Source organism: Wasmannia auropunctata, unplaced genomic scaffold (assembly GCF_000956235.1).
Source record: "Wasmannia auropunctata unplaced genomic scaffold, wasmannia.A_1.0 LD336023.1, whole genome shotgun sequence".
Classification (NCBI taxonomy): domain Eukaryota; kingdom Metazoa; phylum Arthropoda; class Insecta; order Hymenoptera; family Formicidae; genus Wasmannia; species Wasmannia auropunctata.
In genome coordinates, this window is record NW_012026867.1 from 829,472 (window position 1) to 844,043 (window position 14,572).

A 14,572-nucleotide genomic window follows, 5' to 3' on the forward strand; every position below is an offset into this window, starting at 1 on the left:
GACGTGTGCTCTTCCAATCTGTCTATTTATTTGTACCAGTTTATTTTTATAACTTATTTAAATATAAAAGCATACTAATAGGGACAGACACACTAAATAGGGACAGTTACCCTATTTCAAATTAAAAGAAAATATTTAAAAATATCTCAAAAGAGGGTTATGTGTATATCTGTCATGTAAAGTACTATACATTTAGAATTAAATATCTTCAAAACGGTACGATAAAAGTCAATGAAATTTTTTCTGGATATTATGAATATAATTTACTTTCGTATGTATTACGAACTTGTCTTATATTTCATCAAACGCTGGAACCTTCTTAATAAAATTTCGGTAAAAAAGAATATATCATCACTGTTAGTTTGTATACCTGAACGTGTATATTTTAAATTTACAAAGATATTATAAAGAATTTATTAAATGTTTATCAATAAAATGAAAGAGTTTCAGCCACAAAAATTTGATTTATCATAAGCCAAGTAAAATAATCAGTTTTAATTATATTTTTTTGAACATATTTAAAGCAATTGATTGAAGAGAAATATTAAAAAGATTGATTTGTTATTTTTTAATTTCTTTCGAACTATAGAGAAATCCATCATATGTTTCAAGTTTTTATTATATGCTTGCACAACATACCAATTTTTTCTTATATCCATACGTAGTCACAAATCCAAATATAAATAATCGATGATAAAGTTACATTTGCAAGTCGATCAAGTAGAAGATATGGAAACAAAGCATTGGAACGTATTCTTGCGTTATTATGCTGAAAATTCGTTTTGGATCGTGAATATTGAGAATCTCGAATGCACATATTTGAATGGCGATAAGTGTAGACACTTTTACGTTTTCAAATCCTTCTTTATTCAATGCAATTACCTCCTTGTGCGCGGATACCCAATGTTCTACCCACTTTGTATTCAAATCCACGTATGCCATGTCGGAAGCACTCACGTGCGAACAAACCGCTTATTCCTTATTCCACGAACGAATATAAACTATTCACAAACGATACGAGCGGAATACAGAAAGTACCTATTTATTCGATCGACGGGCGTTCAGCCCTTACGCTCATCAAACTGAGAGCACTGAGCGATTCGTACTTCCTCATTTCAAGATATTTCTTGGAAGACATCTCTTAAATAACTTCACCGCTCCTTCTCTGTAATCATACCATTCGTTAATTCCGTCACGCGTATCATTGATAATGCAACCGATCTAAATAACGCACGAGATTGAAAGCACTTTGAACAGATTTGAAGTGCATCTCAAAGATTAAATCAAACTTCTCTTTAGAGAATATCCCTTCAAAACGATAATGTTAACTAAAAAGAATAACGCAGATGATTTGTAAAGTAGTTCAGTTTATAATAACAACGATTTTTCACGCGTTTTGTGCTGTAAATGCTAGCAGCTCGAAGATCGTTCTATTTCGCGTAAACGTTACGTAGAAAGCTTCGTTTCCGAGACTTGGCGTTGTAAATAACGAAGAAAGGATCAAGGAGATCGGGGTGTCTATCCAGTTACGACGATAAAGCGAGTACACCTGATGTAACGGTGGTGCCAGGCAGCGCGGAGGGAAAGAAAGAGAGAAGATAAGAGAAAGCAGCCGAAAGGGTTGACAAGGTTCCTGGTAATTGTCACCGTTGCTCCGCCATTTTCATCACAGGCCAGGGGCAAAGCTCTCTGAAAGCTCTACAAATTGCGTACCCCTTGCGTTCCATTCACCGTGAAGCCTTGGATGGGGAGCCATAAATTTTCATTATTTTATAGTCAACGCCTCGCTTATATCCGCAACAAGCGAAACAAGAAAAGGCAGAAAGGAGAGACACGAGGAAGAGGAGGAGACAATGAACGGAGGGAGGACGGGGGGTTAAAGTGGGAAGAACAAGCGAAAACTCTTGGCACGAGATACGAAGTCAGCAAGCTCCATTTTGCTTCGCTTTCGCATGCCACTAATCGCGCTCTTTCTCGTTTATAACGTTACATCTCTAGTATGTTCTTTATTTTTCATTGACTAGATTATAACCTTCTTTTCAGCTCTTTTCAATTTAATTCATGGTGCTTTGACATGGAAAGTATATTTTATAATGTCGCGCATGATATTTTTGGGATACAATTTCTATTAATTTTTGTTATTAGATGACTCATATGTATATTATCAGTAATTAACGATACAAATGGCGTTCCGTATAAAGATAAAAAGTTGGCAAATGAATAAATTGCACCCTTGCTAATAATCATCAAGATGTTATATATCATAAGGTGTTGACAAGTTAACTCAGCGTGAAAGTCATATATTTCTCTCTTTCTCTCTCTCTCTCTCTGAACTTTCTTTTTTATTATACTTTTCAGTAGTGCCATTTTCGTGAGTGCCGTAAATACGAGCGGAACGATAATTACTAATATTTTTACCGGAGTCTTTTGCCCGCCTCATACACCTCCGCGGCAGTTCCTCTGGCTTTAATTCCACGGCAGCTTCCACCTTAATAAACTTTTGCCTTCATTTCGAGGGAGGGCAAGTTCGGCCTTCGTCAAGACCCCTTTGTCGCGAAAACCCCCGTGTCGTGAAAGCGTCACGGCCTCTCGGCTACTATGTGGAAACAACCGTAGAAGGAGCCCGGGTCCTCGTGGTGATTTACACCCCCGCCCGCAGTGCGACTTGAAGTTTCCAACGGGACGCCACGGTAGGTGGGTAGGAGTTACGCTTATTAATTGACGATTTATAATTGCCGGGAGCCAGTCCGGCTCGCTGTATGGGGGCGAGACCGAAGTTGCGTGCACCCCCCAAGGTGCTGCCGCTAATAGGGCGGTATCCCGACGTTTAATTAGCCTGCCGCGAGATCTATGGATCCCCTCACGCGCCACGCTCCTCCCTGCCTTTCACCGACCACTTTCTATATATTCCTCCGTCTTCCCACAAATAGAACGCCGAGGGTTCGGCACAACCGCGGCGACGTCAAGATTCTCGTAATCGATCATGTAGAAAACACGAATATATCGTAAGACAAAGAGGCTGGAGGCGAGGAGATGATACTACACGAAAAATTTATGTTCGTATATTTTGGGATTCTCTTTCAACCATTTTTTAATTGTCCGAAGAACTTTTGATGTCGTGAGCAAAATATATGGCTTATAATATTACAAAATAAAACGCGTTGTCGCTCTTGCCGTGTAAGTTTCGAGAAATTGCAGCGGAGTCTATTAACATTATACGTTACCGCATAAGTAGACCGCGAGTGAGAGTCGGAATATCTGATGCCGCTCCGAGCTAAATCATTTTTACTTACAATGAAGTTGTCTTTACACATCACCGACTCACCTGCGAGATTCACAATGAAGGTGCAAAGGTCAATTACATAAAACACCGTGTGGGAGAATCAAACATTGCCTGATACCACGCGGCCACCCATGCTCTTTAATTTATTGTAGTTGCTTAGCACGAGGATCCTCAGGGCTGATCGAGGTTTCTCGACGAGGCACGGAGTTAGACGCGTTCGTTGTTTCTAACCAGTTACTTCGTAATGCACTTTGATTTTTTTTCGGATTACGAGTCCCCGGGCTACGAAAAGTCGGTCGTCGTCGCGTTATATCGCGCTGTTTCGATTGTTCCAACATTTACAAGCGTTTAGACGAACGGTTCTTTTTTGCGAGCCCACGAACGGCGGCGTTCACGTTTCCGAATCGCCCTCGAAATATGATAACGATCTCGAAGGGTGGTGCTCGAATGCGTGTGGGCGTCGTACGAACGGTGAAGATGGAGCATAGGGAAGGGGTGTCAGCAAAGAGCCGGAGAAAGATGATCGTTGGTTACAAATAACCGGCCTAAAGGCGAAATCGCTGCCCTGTACCTCGCAATGAATTATCGCCGTCGTAGGCCCTGAATTAAAGTAATCGGGCGTGTATACTCAGCGGGGTACAATATGTAAGAGGGATAAATGGACCTTCTGCTTTGCTTCGCCTAATGTATATATTTAATCGTTTTGAGTGTGTTTTCTCTGACGTAGTATACAGGTCGTTCTAGCGAGTTTGCATTAATCTTCAGAAACGTCTTCTTTACTTAGGCACGTTATTTAACATTAACAATCCAGGGGGGAGTTTTGACAAATTGCCCTCTTTAAGAAGGAAAATAAAATCTGACCCTGAAATTAATTTCTTTCTCTTTCTGTCTTGAGCGAACTTTGCTTCAACAGACTCTCTTAGTTTTAAATTTTATTAGTTTAATATTCAATGTTACAAAAATTTCATTAACTTGATTAAAAATAATAAAGTACAAAGCATTCAAATAATCTGTTAAGCTGTACTTCAAATTTACTTTACTATGAGTTTAGATGATAGATGATTATAAATGAGAATCCGCGCGCGCGCGATGTAATATTTATCTTACCGTTGCACTACTATGAAATTCCGTTCTTACTAAAAATCGTGTTTGCATGAGAATTAATTATGAGTGAGGGATGTTTGTCGATCCTGTCTGGCTGCGGCCCTGGCTTCGCCCGCTGGGTGAGTCCTTTAAATTACTCTGCGCGCGGGAAACAATAAACTCGCGAAGTTTATAGCAGCGACCCGACCGAAAGAGGGAAACGATGGACTCTCGGTTTAATTTCACGAGAACCACGTCGGAATAGGAGTACGTGGGTTGTGTACGTGCTTCCGTATAGGCGTAGACACGCGTGGCTGCAAGAAAACGGGTACCCTCACGCCGAAAGGGCGAAATAATATTCAGATAATTACGGCACGCAACTTTAGTTTCGCAAATTGATGCGAAATGATTAATCATGCAAACCCAGCAAATTGTTCAGTCTACCTTGTTATTTGTTTCATGTAAAATTTTGATGCTACTAAATAGGATATGGCTGCAAGAAAGCAGCGACCACCGTCGGATGAAGTATTATTCGGATAATTACAAATCGATTTTAATTTCATAAATTAACGCGCAATAATTATTTATGTACATTTAAATCATTCGGTCCATTTTGTTTTATTTATGAATTTAATATTACCATAATCTGATATGAATAGATTTTATAAGTTTTGGAAAGATATAATTTCATAAGCAAATATGAGCTTCGAAATATTTTTTTTATGTGTAATATTTCCTGTGTTAAATATAATTTGTTACAAACTACGCGAGTACATATATTAAAAATATAACATCAAGTTGCAGCAACTGCAAATTATATTATCGTCATCGGAGCTATTGAACTTCATTATTTATATATTTATTGTTGTACACTTTTATCACACTCAATTTCTTATTTTAACAGCGCTTTATAGACGCTGCGTGCCTCGGGGCTGTCGCAGGCAATAACGAAATTTGCCTTCCCGACTTTTACTCTTCTGCCACCGCCTTCCTCCCTCTTCCACTTCCTCTATTACCATCGCTCTTCCCTCCCCGTTCGGCGTCTTGCAAATCGCATCCGCATCTTTTTTTCTCCGCGCCTCCATCCCCCCGCCGCGTTTTCGCGCGGTATGTAAATGGAACTTTCAGCCGGCGTAATAAACGCGCTTTGCGATCGTGGCGTTTTACCTGGAACGATTTTTGTCGCGTCTCGGGGGGCATTGTAATCGGCCGCATTGATATCCTTTTCCTCCCTGGAATCGACCGTTCTGAATCTCCGTTTCCCCTTGCGCCCTTGCTCCTCTTCCCCTCCCCCCTCCCCCGACTGCTTTTTTTTCTTCCGCATTCGTCCGCTGTTCGTTTCGCGTCGCTTCTTCGACATCGGTTTTTCAGGTTCGGCTAGTACTCGACTGCATATACCGCGCACGTGCCCGGAATTTTACGGCAGAGCGATTAGATTTCGGATTTACCCCGCATCGCGTCGCGTAATATCAGGTGTACTTTTCGAGTGCGCACGAGGAAGTACTTTCATTCTCGAAGTATATCTCGATTCCGGATGCCCGGAGCTTTCAAAGAGATAGCAAGAAAGTCAAAGTATCTGCTCGAAAACGTGTTCGGAATTTTGTAGCTGCGACATTTGAACAATTCTTAAACGTTGTTCTCCTATCTGTACAAAGTTTTTGCTTAATAACACTGCTGCAGCATCTCTAAGGATTTTTTACTTTTTTATTATTATGAATTATGTCCGTTGCAAATGATCTCGAACGCGGATTGGACATTTCAGAAATTTGACGCATTTGTATTAATATTTTTATGCTATTCTAATGTGTATTTTCATATAAATTTTAGGTATGTATTTCAGATTTTTTAAGCATTTTTGGTATTACGCATAAAATTATAAATAAAACATTTTCCTGAATTTTCACGCAAATTACAGATTGTCTAAAATGATTAAAATTTTCGGTTCAGTTATTAGTTAGAAAAAAATCTGTTATCTAAATGTTAGATATAGGATTACAATTCATATTTAAAAATCCGTGAGTCTGCGTTCAAGCGCAAGGCGCCATTGAGTAGGATTATTTGTTCTCGGCGTGAACTAGTGAATAAATATTTGCATGGTCACCAAAGGCAAGGCGAGAGCTCGACGATAGCATTAGGTCGTCGACGACGGAGAGACATCGAACCTCCATTATTTGCTTCAGCCCCGAGACACAATCAAATCGAACTGACGCCCATACCTCGATTCCTTTCGCTCGCGCGGATTCTCTGTATTTCCGTGACCCTCAAACAACGCGGAGGACGAAAGAGAATGGGTTGTACACACGGCTCCGTGCTTAAGACGCCGTAAAAAGGCGAGGCAATGGCAAGGAGACGTATAGGCAGGATCGCATCGCGAGAGCGGCGGGCAATGGGAAAAGAGTTCGGTTTTCCCGAAACGAATTGCGACTCCACGGACCAGAGGAATGCGTATCCTCATAAAACATCAAAGCTACGACGGGAATGATTGAAATTGTTTCCTCGACCACTGGCGTCGTCGTCGCGGAGAAAGCTCTCGTACTTCCGCCGGACCCGTCTCAACTCGGGGATTCGTCTAAATCCTAGGTCCTCGGACTCGTGCACCCTTCCGTCTTTCACGACCGATTCCTCGATTGTCTTCCGCGGACAACAAATTACATTCCGACGCTATGTCGTCCGCCACTGATTTTCTCGGCGCGTACTCCGGCGTTTCGTTGCTTTATAGTTCGCCTCTCTATGTTCAGTCTTCACCTATCTTCAACTCCCTGTGATATCACGTATACGGAGCTTATCGCAGCTTACTTTCTTTCCAGTAACAAATTTTAATTTTCATGTGTCCACAAGATTTATTCGAGTTTGCACGATTGCAATCTTCAATCTCATCTAACAATATAAAAGAAGTATTGTATTTTTATTCTATCGATTCTATTCGATTTCGTTCACGCACACACACACACACACACACACACACACACACACACATACACACAAGAAGTATTGCATTTTTATTCTATCTTTTTGCGTGAAAGTTACGTATTCATTTCATAACCGTATACGTATTGCACGTATTTATCTTTTGCATATGCGATGATGTAAGAGATATCGTTGAAACCTTAGTTCGAAAGCAGCGCACGAACTAAGGGGGCTACCGTCTTTATCAAATCTTTATTTCCCTCTATTGGAAATCTCGGTCGAACGAGAAATCCTTATCAGAAAAATCGCGAAGAGAGCACCGGGGGCTCGATTCTGGATATTACGCCGCGGAGGCAGAAAGAGACGTACTCGAAAAAAGCTTCCACCATCCGCCGCCGCGGCGGCAAATTATACGAATGACGTTATCGCAGAAAAGTAATTTGGTTCCATGCTAATAGGCCCCCTTTTTTCCCGCCCCACCACCAATTTCACGTCCACTCTTTCTCTGAATAATGCATAGGTTGAACTTGGGTTTGATAACGGCACGAAGGAAGCTTCTCTCGGACCATTGGAGAAAAGAGGGGGAGGGAACATCATTTCCCACTTAGTTCGGTATTAAAAGGGATTCGGGTCGTTCTATTCTCGGTTCAAATGTACGCTATGTGCAGCGAAGGACAAGTGCCCGTCCGACTAAAGTCCGTGGCAGTTATCGAGAATGTACCGTAGCGCTATGTAGATCTTGCTGCTGAGTGAATCCTTTTCAATGGGAATATCGCTCACCGAGTAATATTCAAGTTAATAACGCGTCGATCGGTATAATCCGTTACGGCCAATTATGACATCACTCTTGTTGACGGATTACAGACAAATGGATATCAAAAGTACAATTTCCATAGCCAAGAGAGATATTATCTCGATTATACGTACCTATACTTTTAATCACAACAGAATTATATTATTTTCCTTGCTCTTTTTATATTTCCACAAATATTTTATCTTTTTTAATATGGATATGCGCAAAGCATTTATATTTATATTGCCTGTTTTAAAACTGTCAGTTCGTTGAAATAATAAAGCAATAATCATTTTAAATTACAGCAGAGAGTATTATATAAAGATCTGACAACATACGCATATATACAGTTTTTTTATTACTAAAATAATCTTTTGCCTTGCGGCGATTTATTCGCTTCGGAATATGGGAAAAATTCGTTTTCTCCCCCGATATGCCTAAACGAGATCCCGAGTGAGTAAACGACGATAGAAGGATGGAAATGAGTCCGGTAATACGTAAACAAGCGAAGCAGAGACTCAAGGGTTTCTTGAGCAGAAGAGGAAAGAAGGAGGAGGAACGACGTACAGCATGGTCGTTCCTCCTTCTTCTTTTCTTTACGTAGATCGCACACTAGTGCGATCGAACGTCCGCAAAGAGGCAAAGTTTCGAGAATCGGAATCAAACGTAGGAGATCCCTTCCGCCCCCGGGTATACAACTTGCTCGTGGCATCGGGGATGCTCGTGCGTAGCTGCGAGCAGGAGGAGAGATAAGGAGAACGCGTGAGGTGGAGAAGAGAGGGGAGACGCTGAGACACGAGGGCACTCGAGCGTGACCCTCGTGTACCTCGGCACTGTCGCCGCCGGGTGTAGGAGACAAACAGCCGGCGTATCCTCGCATTCGGTAATCAGCCGGACATACATAAACATAGGCAGCCGGGAAGAAAAACGGAGAAAGGAATGGAAAATGGATGAGAAGTGTTCGCTGCAGACATAATGCTCTCGAAGGGAGCCCCCGATCGTCTCCGTGCCCGCGAACTTACGTCTACGTATCAATAACATTCTAGCCTGGAAGGTGCTTCCGGTAATGGACTCACGTAAGGGTACTTTGTCACCGATGTAGAATCTGCTCGCGATCCGCTCAACATGTTAAAAGGTCTAGAAGCTCGAATGCCCGCGTGTTAAAAACCTGACCGCCGTAAGTTCACAGACACGTTTGCGTTAGTGTATAACATCCGCTTTCTTCGCTTTACGTAAAACCTCGTTTAATTTATAAATGCGGTGCGTAAATGCTCATGAGAAAATTCATTTCGTATTAAATAGTAATACACATATACCATTGTGTTAAATGGTAATCACGTAAATCCGCTTTAAATTCCTCGCAAGGAAACATGCGTCGCTTGTTTATGATATTACGATATAGTGGCCTGCATACGAATGAATATCACGTATTTTCGTTCTAAAACGCAAGTTAGGGCAAAATACGTTCTGTGTCGGAAAAAAATCTGGAAACAAATCGACGACTTGCTATCGTCAAGCTATTTTCATAACTCGACGCGAACTCTCCATATAAAATCGCCTACAAGAAATATAATCGATAAAACGAAAGACTCTATTCTCGACTTTACGCCCTTCGTGCCATATTGAACCTGATAAGTTAGGATCGTGTTTATTCTACCTTATCGGTAACCCAGATCTACAACAATCCGCGGACTCAGCGGAACTTCTGGCACTCGGGGGAAGCCGAGGCCTTTCGAATCGACTTCGATCTCGGTTGAAATCGTATTCGTACGATTGCTGTTTGCCGACCGCAAAGTTTGACGTGTCGCGATCTAAGGAGCAAAGGATGGGAAAGGGGCCGCGGGGGAAGCGGGGGACGCGAATAACGACGGCGATCGGATTTGCGAGTCCGTCGAACGCTCCACGTTTGTTGAATCCAGCTGGAGCCCTTGAGACGACGCGGCCAAGATTAGTCTGTCTTCGAGTGAGCGCGCGCGCGCGCGCGCGCGTTCGCGCACGCTCGCGCAGAGTCGGTGAAGGGTTACCCGTATTTAATTAAACTGTTACTTCGCATTGATTGCCAAACTTGGGCCCTGGGCCGCTCGCTGCAGAGAAGATTATCGAAGTTCGCCGCGCTTCTACTCAGGCCATATCGAGAGGCTGCCAGGCAATCTCGCGAACTTCGAGCCACGCGATAGCGCCAGCCTTCTTTGTCAGTCCCTGCTTTATTACTACCTTCCGAGCGAGCCGATGCAGTTATCAGCATCCGTTTATCAGGAAAAAGTTAAAAAAAAAATTTCAAAGTTGAGAGAGTGCAAGCACGGAACAGGCGGTTACCGCTTTCAACAGGTAAACTCTATGCTGTTCCATAAATCTGTCAGTCAAGATAACACTTGGAGCAACGCAAAAATCAAGAAAACGTCTAAAAGATAATTATGTTTAAAACGTTTAAAACGTAATTATGCTAGTTATTGCTGTCATCGCGGAAAAAGAAACAAATATGAAAAACTAAATTTTGCGCTGCGCAATTACTTTACACTCGTATGAACGTTATTCCCAAACGGCGGCAAAACAAGCTCCGCGATCGATCTGAATTGCTTATGGCGATGTATGTAATAGATAGATACGCTGAATGGACGACAAACGATAATCGCGATAGCGCTGCCGCAAGAAGCTAGTTAGTAGGAGTTCCGGTTTTGCGTCTGATAGTGACAGGGACGTAACAAACTGTTAACTAGCTCCTTGCGTTAAGTATTTGGTGGCCGGGAAAAGAAAAGTTCGGAATGCGGCGCTCGTCCCGCGCGATCACCCGCTGCAATGATTTGACGCGAGGTGAAGTAGTTGCAGCTGCAGTTTCCCGCAAGTTTGCGCGATGATCTTGGCAGGGATGTAATATCTAACCGGTAAGCGGTTTAGTGATACTTTGGGACAATGTACTTCAGTGAACACTGGATAATCCGCCGTGCATAACGCATCGTGTTAATACTGTCGACTATGTGTGTGTTTCTCTATTGGAAATAATACACAAAGATCGTGATGCCACGAAAATCAATGATTAAATATTTGGAACTGTTTAAGCATAATTTTAAGTTCAACTTGACGCGATAAATCTATCGAGATTTTTAAAATTTATCATGTTGATGATTAAATTTGTAACTTTTTGCGATCTTGAACTTATATTTGTTTTGTATCAATGCTGCACTTATTTTGCACAGCACGACAAGGGATGGTATTTGTAATATTCGATCATCCGTGGACATTTTCGACATAAGGACGTATTAAATTGCATGCAGTTATAGCGTGTTCGTAACCCGCGTCATAATCTTGTCAGGAACATTGGGAGTTGCGTGTAAGCGGTCTCAGAGCGATTGGTTGCTACGGGGGTAGCCGTTCGTTGCGCGATAGAGGAGAGCCTTTCAGTGCATCCTTCCCTTGCGTCCTGTTCGCGCTACCCTACTTGATGAAACGCAAGACCGGCGTCTCCTGTCGATCGAGGGGTAGGCGAGCGCGAGCAAGAGGGAGTTTCATTTAAGTTAGAAATTGCTTCTTCCGTAGCGATGATGGGCCGCAAATTGGGCGCGAAACAGAACGCGAAGGAGAGGAGTCTCGAATGCGGACGAGATGACGAGAGACGAGAGACGAGAGACGAGACGGTGGGAGAAGACGCGACGGAGGAGGTGCGTGAGCGAAAAACCGTATCGATTTTTTATTTATGCGCCTGTCTAGCGAAAATGCAACCAGCGCGAATGGCGGCTAGCTTAGCTAGCACTAGCTGTAATTTGGAAAACAGCGTCACCGGTATTTTACAATACCGGTATCGCTGCCGGAGTGAATCGCGCGCGAGTTTATCACGCGAAGCAATGATGAGACGTCGTCAGTAGGATCAAACGAAGTGTTAACGAGCGTCTAACCCGCCGGAGCAGAACTGATCGTTACGGAGATATTCGCGATGATAGACGCTCGTTAATCCGAGGCGACGCAGATGAAATCCGATATTCTATATGAGCAACAGAGGACATTTTTTTTGTGTGTATCAAAGTGCCCAGTCATCGCGTTCTTCGATATAACGAGCCGTGATTATCCGAACAGCGACAAAAGCCCGCGTTACTAAAGGGTATTTGATAAATCGTCGTGCGCGATGCTATCGACGATGTATAAATATACGAGTATATGTAAAATACGTTGGTAGGAGAGCAGTTAACATTCAGTAAAAAATTCGATAAAGTGCGATAAAAAAATTATTTATTTATTTACAATTATCGTAGTGTAGGCGTATCTCTTGTCGGGAAAAAAATTATACAGCAGAGAGAGAGAGAGAGAGAGAGAGAGAGAGAGAGAGAGAGAGAGCACTAGTTATCTAAGAAATTTATAAAGAAGAATTTTCGGAAGAAACGACGGAAGTTCTTCCTGGTTCCTCCTTCGCGTGAATATCGAAAATCGGAGGAAACGACTACGTGGATTAGAGTGCACGACCGAAATTTTGCGGCGAAATCCATTTCTGTGCTGGAACTATGACCGACCCAGGAGGGCTTTCAACCAGGACGAATGAATACCCCGAAGGGGGGATTACTTCCGTCTCATTAACGTGGCTCGCGATTCCGCGCGCGGCAGAATTGAGAAATTCGTCACGCCCGCCGCCGCTCGTACACTGACGAAAATCCTAATTCATTCGGCACTCGACGATGAAAACGGCGATTGCGCCGACTGTTAATTAGAGAATGATGTAACGTGGTTCATTCCGCCTTTTGTGTGGCAAATGATAATTTTTGTTTATTATTTCTTGTATGTTTGCACCAAGAATTTCATGTATAGAAAAATTGAAGTCGATTAAACATAATTAAAGACATTTTGGTAATTAGCTTAGAATTATATATGGGGCAATACAATCGATCATACATACTTTGATATAGAGAAATATAATAATATGTTTATACGAAAGAGTTATAATATAATTAATAATCTAATCATAATTAATTAACGAGAAAAAATATTGGTGACATTTATATGTTTATGAAAATCCCATAGAACAGTGTAAGAATTATTTTTCGATTTAAGATACTTTCTGAAAATCTATTCTATAAAAATTGAAACAGTTTTACAAAGAATTTTTATTTTCGTTAAATTATATATCATTGGGCATAATATTATAGCTTCGGCTGGTAATGAATTTTTGATCTAAAAGATCCTCCACACGAACACATACACATGCATTAATAAGGGTTCCCTCGGAGGCAAATGTCATCTTGGTATGATCGAAGGCGTTGCTATTAATCCGGGACGCTCCATGGCGTACTGTGCAACGATAATGTAATCGTCTAATACGCTCCCCCGGATGACGCGATGATTTCCACTGTCATGCTAATCCACGTAGCCCGTAATTGCGCGTTTATGCGCACTCGAGAGCCGGATTGACCTCGAGCATTATGCGTCCAGGATGTGTCCTGGGTCCGTCATGGAGGGGGAGGGACACACGGGAGGGGATGGCAGGAATTATTTGCTCGTGGAAGAATAGACGCGTACGTATGATGGATGGCGCCAGCGTGTTGTCACGTTGAGGGAATAGGTAGAGGGGCGTCATACTGGAGATTGAAATCCGCAAGTTTCTCCCGTTTTCCTTTTCATCTCGCTCGGAGGCGCGGAGTCGTCGCAGTCATTATGATTCAGCTGAAAATCTTAATGGAGTATCGAGAATTGCGGTAGGATGTATATTATGAGTCTCGCCAGTCTCGCATTACGCCCAATAAAAGGGGAGATTCCACCGTATCTCTCCCCCCTCCCCCCCTCCTCCCGGAAACGAAAGTCGCACCGGAGATTCGATGCTACGTCACGTGCGCTCACTTTACTGCCGCGATACTGAATACGTCTCCATTATACATATAACGCTTCTATTCATTCGCGGAAGTTTCTGTATTCTTACGACTTATACGGGGGCCGTATATATACATTTAGGCGTCATCGAGAAATCGTCTTTATCATTCTGCTATCCGCAGATGAATCTCCCATTACGCGTGCATCGTATGCATCGTGTGCTGCGCACGGACATCCTCCTTTTTTTTTCTCTTCATTTTCCCGATCGGCCGATACAGTCGGTAGCGGCTGCGCGATGAATTGATTTACTCGTCTTACGCCGCGACTGCAGTGATAAATACCTATCACACGCAAGTGTCCGCTATGTTGAGTACGGAGTTAGCCGTAGCTAGCTGGTTTCCAGGTGGTACGCGTTGGATGAAGGTGGTGCAGGATGGGCTAGACGGGCTCCGAGATATGGTGTGTATACCTTCGGAGCGATACGTCATCCCTGACAAGCCGGCGTGCCGATAACCCCCTCCCTCCCCCGTCTACGACAAACCCCGTGTGTGGCCTCACACCTCATCGCCGCAAGGGCCATCCATCATGTTTGAGTAATGTAGGGGAACGATTTCGCGTTATTGCGAATGACCGACTCTGTCGCACGTGTCCTTTTACCGTTCTGTCTCTTCCCGCGGATTATCTTCAAAAGATTTGTTCCGTTAACGCGATGAACTGAT

The 14,572-nt window shown here is 42.8% G+C and overlaps 1 protein-coding gene across 1 annotated transcript in view; it reads right to left on the bottom strand.

The window, feature by feature from the left end:
• Positions 1-14,572, bottom strand: part of LOC105452982 (teneurin-m) — a 456,576-nt gene that overhangs the window by 259,573 nt on the left and 182,431 nt on the right. The gene's annotated exons all lie outside the window — the stretch shown is intronic.